Source organism: Canis lupus, chromosome 6, assembly GCF_011100685.1.
Source record: "Canis lupus familiaris isolate Mischka breed German Shepherd chromosome 6, alternate assembly UU_Cfam_GSD_1.0, whole genome shotgun sequence".
NCBI lineage: Eukaryota > Metazoa > Chordata > Mammalia > Carnivora > Canidae > Canis > Canis lupus.
In genome coordinates, this window is record NC_049227.1 from 67,159,534 (window position 1) to 67,165,376 (window position 5,843).

Consider the following 5,843-nt stretch of genomic DNA (forward strand, 5'->3'; position numbering starts at 1 on the left):
ATGAAATGCATTTTAAAAGGCATTTCAGCAAATCCCTGGGTCACTCAGCTGTTTAGCGCCTGCCTTCCATCCAGGGCGTGATCCTGGAGTCTCGGGATCGAGTCCTACATCGGGCTCCCTGCATGGAGCCTGCTTCTCCCTCTGCCTATGTTTCTGCCTCTCTCTCTCTGTCTTTCATGAATAAATAAATAAAATCTTTAAAAAATATTTAAAAAAATAAAAAGTGTTTCAAAAAAATTGGGGCTTAGGAGTTCATTGGAAACAAACATAATATATTTTTGAAAATCTAAACTTTTAACAGAGCTCTATTACTATTCTGGACTAAAAGTCTGTGACTTTTGAAGATTGAAAAAATCATGTACCCACCTTTTGCCAGGCAGAAAACGGACTAGGAAATCTCCTCTATTGGAAGGACAGAGACTCCCTTATCCTTTTCAGATGTGGCCAAGTAAGGTTGATGATAAGGGTTGCTGCAAAGAGAACAGAGTGGAGATCTACACCGAGGGTAGAGAAGTAGGCCTAGTAAAGGATCATTCTTTACCCCAGAGGAAGAGAATCTGGTAGTATTTGTAAGATTACTGAATTGTTATGAACTAGTTGCTTTTTAAGCCTTCTATTTCCCCCTCCTTTTAAAATTTTTTGTTGTTTTATTTTAAGATTAGCTACCTAGGCTGCCCCAATTTCTTGTTTTTTTAAGCTGGTCTCGTCTCATCACTGGATGTTGAATATATAGAGGACAGGTTATTTACTATTTTAGTTCATACTTCTATGGATCAAGAGGAGCTGCTTTTGGACTTGACTTGGATCATATAAGGCCTTGGATTTTGAGCCAGTTTTCATAATTTGATACTTTTGCAGTGTTCCAGGGCAAGGGGGTATATTATGTGACTGAGAGATAAGTGAATAATTATGGGGAAATGACTTACTGATCATAGATCCACAATTTTGTAGCAATTTTATCCATAGACATGGAGCATTCCATTTGACAGCAAAGGCCATTGACCTATCAAATAAAGTACATTTGATTTTTCTTAAGCCCAAGTCCTATTTTTGAACACATAAATGTATTTCAGAAATATTAGCTAAAGATGATTTTTAAATGATAGACATTACTAAAGTGATAGAATTTTATAAATACTAGATTCATATGAAGAAAATGAACCCATTATAAATACAATAAATCCCAAATAAATACTTTGTTACCTGCTTGTGGAGGCTGGTAAACAAATTAGGAGAAAGATTTTTTTCGAATCTAAAAATTCTTGAAGACTGAGAATGGTTACCATTATCACCTTATGAAAAACTACTTTCTTTAGGCCTAAAGATTATTTATTATTTACAAAGGATAATATGTACTTCCAGTACTTTATTTCTTTGTCATAGCTTTCTTTCTATATAAGTACTTACTTGTATACTGACATTTATTTAAAAGTGAATTCTCAAAGACTTGTAGAATAATCACAATGAGAAAAGTGCCGAACGATTTTACGAGGCAATAATCCAGTTCTCTTATTGCAAAACACTCTAACCAGCCTTCAGCCTTATAGTGTATCCACGCGGGAACCAGATTATTGCCTCATAAAACAGCTCGGTGCTCCTATTATGGCTTAAATATAATTGTGTTTAAAGACCTTGTTGATTCCATTTAGCAAAATTAGTTTTTATCTTATTTCATGATAACAATGGTTTCTAATAACCTTGATGATATTTTGATGTGTGCCCAATTATGTTTACAAGAATAGTTTTTTTAAAGTAAGATTTCTACTGAAAAAAAGTTCTAATCTTTATTGTTATAATTCATTGTCTTTTTTTTCCTGAGATAATATATTTAACTTAATCAGTTAATTATTTCCTGATATTAACTCATAAAAAAAGCTAATTTTTCTCTCTTGCACATTCATCAACAAGAAGCTGGGTTTCTGTGATATACATTTACTGTTATATATTCTAATGTTAGACAGTTTTGGATCTAAATCCAGATTTTAGCACTTTTAAGATGCGTGGCCATGATCAAGTTGCTTTACACTCTAAGCCTCACCTTTGAAATTATTCACCTAATTTCAAAGCAAGAATATTGTAACAAAGATAGTGCTGATAGGAAATTTAATGAGAAATAGATGGCCTAAGTGTTCAATTACTTTTCCCCCCTTATGTTCATATATATTAGTTTTATATAAAAATATATGCATTATAGAGTCCATACATGCATATAAAATAAAGATTATAGATAAAGGAAATCACAGGAGAAATCTAGTCAAAAGATATTTTTGTGGCAATTAAGAATCATGGACTACAGAACAGGAATACAAAAAATAGATCATCTTCATAGGATACATTTCAACAATTTTTTTCTAACAAGAAAAGAGATAATTTGAGACTGAGTCAAAAATCACCGCAGAGGATGGAGATGATCATTGGATGTCCTCCAACATTCCTTAGCCAAATTTAGATAATTTAATTTTTGAGGCCCAGGAAATTTAGTTTTCTTTAAATATTACTATTCTAAAGCATCGTTTTTATTTTTGAAGATTATTTTATTATAATATTAGCAATGGCTTTGGATTTTATGAATGACTGTTTGGGTCATTTTTTCTTTCCTATAAACTGTGAAATATTCCCTGGACACTAATTCAGTGATTGCCTGCCCCTTTCTTTGTTTGATAATCACAACCGTAACTCGTATGATTCAGATTTCTTTTGCACTCAAGGGTGTATTTTTCTTAAGTCAAATTTAAGTATAGAAAATCATATAAGTTCTATTGTTCTACAAGATCTATGTATCATTCAGGAACCAATCTTAAACATTTTTTTAAAGTGAAATTGTAGATTCTGCTAACTTCAGAAATATTATTCGCAATACTCCGTATGAAGTAACCATTTGAATTCTGCAAGTATATGTAACATTAATTATCAATTTACCTTATTTATCAAAGGCATGTTGGATGTCTGGAATGTTGTGTAGTGTAATAAATTTAGTGCAATTCATAAATACTTAAAAAAAATTCCCAGCACATGGTAGGTATTGTGTTAGTAACAGAAAGTATGAAAGGTCTTGCTGTTTTTGTCATTTTCACTAACACTGATTTCAGTTATATTCAGTAACTTGGTCACTAGATATCTACTCAGTTTAATTTTTTCCCCAAACTATTTATTTATTTTTCCCCCAAACTTTTTAAAGAAGCATATACTCCTGGGAAATATTTATAAAGGAGGATTATGAACTACTTCTTAATCTGGAAAGTTGGGGGAAGAGAAAGATTAGCGGTCATGACTATCAATAGTGAACAAAGGGAGAAGAAAATAGGAAATGGATTATCTTACTTACCCACCACTAAACATATGGTAACTTCTCTAATCAATTTTGTACCATTTTTAGAATTATTCTGATTTTAAACAAAGAAGAAATCAGAGTGAAATCTGCTTACTTAATTATGTGACATTCCTTTTAGGGCCAAGCACTGCTAAGACCCTGAGGTTTGATGTGTTAACATTTTCTTGGTCCCTTGAAAAATGACATCAGTGAAATTCACAGAACTCACTGCCTTCTCCTTCATAGGGGTATTGTGAAAATGTCCATTAACATTTATAGAGTGCTTTGAGCTCCTAAAAAGAAAGACATTACCTAAGAACAAAATAAATAATTTTAAAAGCAACATTTGAATAATTTAATTGTAAATGAATCAAACACACAAGCGTTAAACTTACATAAATACAAGCGTGAAATTAAGCGATGGGGGACTTGGCCAAGCCTATTTTAGGTTTTATGAAATGGAAACATCTTAAACATGGTTTGATAGATTTCATAAACCTAGTATGTAGACAAGTTTGCCAGTCCTTGATACTACAAATAAATATTTCATTATGAGTATTCAAAAGAACTCATATTTCTAATAATCTGACAAATTCTCAAGAGAAACTCATAATGTTAAAGGGATATTTATTTCAAATAAAAAATTATTGCTTTGTTTTATTAAATATTGATTGCAAAGATAAGTCTTATGTTGTGTCCATCCAACTGATATTTGATTACAGTTAATGGTAGACTTTATTATACCTCTTAGACACACAACAAGTGTTTATTGAGTAAGTTTTTGGAGTAGGAATGCTGAAATAAATTACAGGTTGGCTCAAATATCAATGGAGTTGTTGTCTAGCCTTGGAACCTCAAACATAGCATTTAATAGGCCGCAGAAGACTGAGGACATGTATGAAAATATAGTGATTACAAAAATCTCGACAGAATCCATCATTAATGAACCTATGTAGAGACTCAATTTATGTTACCAGACAATTATGCCTTTTAAGTGGAAATCATTTTTTCTTACCTACATTACAAGAGCTAGAGCAAGACTATAAATAAAAGATAATATAGGCTAGAGCAAGACTATAAATAAAATATAAATTGTATTGTATTCTTTGTTTCTCCTCTTCACATTGCTCAAAATTTGAGTATATTTGAGCAATACAGCTTGGAAAATTCAGATTCCTGCTCTGAATTCACAAAAGTGAGTTTGATTCTAAATAATGTATGTCATTTTGGCTACTTCAAAGTTGCTGCAATTTTTTTCCTAAGGTCATTAAATTGTCAAGTTAGTACCTTGTCTTTGAAGGCATTCGCATAAAAGAAAGAGTTCCGTAAGTAGTAATTATCATAGCTTAAGATGAAGGTGAAAAATAAGAAAAATGATTAAGTACAAGCCATGTGCCAAGCCCTATGCTTTTGTTATCTTATTAAATCATAGGAACCATCCAGTGAAGATATCACTACCATTTCACAAAAAGGGAAATTAAGTCTCTGACAGTTTGAATAACTTAAGATTACTTACAGAGCAAATAGGAGACAGACTAGAATTTCACACCCAGGTCTGTGAGGCTCCACATCAAATGCTCTCCTCCTTATAGCCTACGTGGAAATTTTCATGGCTTTTCGTAGTACTTACCACAGCTACAAAGATCGTCCTAGAAGTTATTACTTTGACAGTAGCCAAACACATCATGGATTTCTTCACAAAAAAACTCACTCCTATATGTTAACTGATTAACTTGTCGGGAAGTGGGGGGTGGTTTAACTGTCATTTGACAGTTAGATGGTTAGATGGGCCCAAGTTGTATACGTAGAGATTTTCCTGAGTTAGAGGGAGGCCATGTCTTTATATTAGGCTTGTTTATGTCTTTGGAATGCATTAGGAAAAGTAGAAAGAATGAGAAAAAAACACATAATAAATCCACAAATTATTTACATTCATGGTACATAGCACCGATAAAAACAAAACGGTTCTCAGAGTAGAAGAAGTCAAAGATGCAGCTTTTCTAGTAGACCTTAGGAATACATGCCTATTCATCCCACTCCATCTTCACGATGAAATCAAAGATGAAAAGTCTTCAATGATATCCACAACCGAGCCAATCTTTAGTTAGGTAGAGGTGTTATAGGGTGAGGAGCAAAGATATACACCTAAAACTGGATTGGCTAAGTCCTCTGTTCACCTGTGAATCACTTTCACATGAAATGCTCTCATTGAACCACCCCATTCCACTTTTTCCCCTGTTGTTGAGATAAAAGGCTAAAGACGAGATTACTTGATTAAAAGAGCTTTATTTCTTTCATAATTGCACATAGTATATTTCATTACTTTGGTAAATACTTACATGCTACTGTATTTTCTGTTTCCACAATCCAGTGTATCCTCCTTTTTCTGAAGAGGAAATAGGCTCCGATCTTAATAGGCCTAAGGTTAATCAACTAGAGAGTGGCAGACCCTGGATTTCAATCCTGTTAGTTTTCATTCCCAAGCTATGCTCTTGACTTCTGTGGTAACTCTAATTTAAATAAAAGTTTCTAA

At 32.8% G+C, this 5,843-nt stretch overlaps 1 long non-coding RNA gene across 1 annotated transcript; it reads right to left on the reverse strand.

The window, feature by feature from the left end:
- Positions 1-375: 375 nt before the first annotated feature.
- LOC111096528 lies at positions 376-5,044 on the reverse strand. The gene is made up of 4 exons (XR_005360455.1): positions 4,941-5,044; positions 3,426-3,603; positions 927-1,003; positions 376-470 (listed from the first exon to the last, which is right to left on the reverse strand). It is a non-coding gene; the product is annotated as an uncharacterized LOC111096528 (long non-coding RNA).
- Positions 5,045-5,843: the final 799 nt, after the last annotated feature.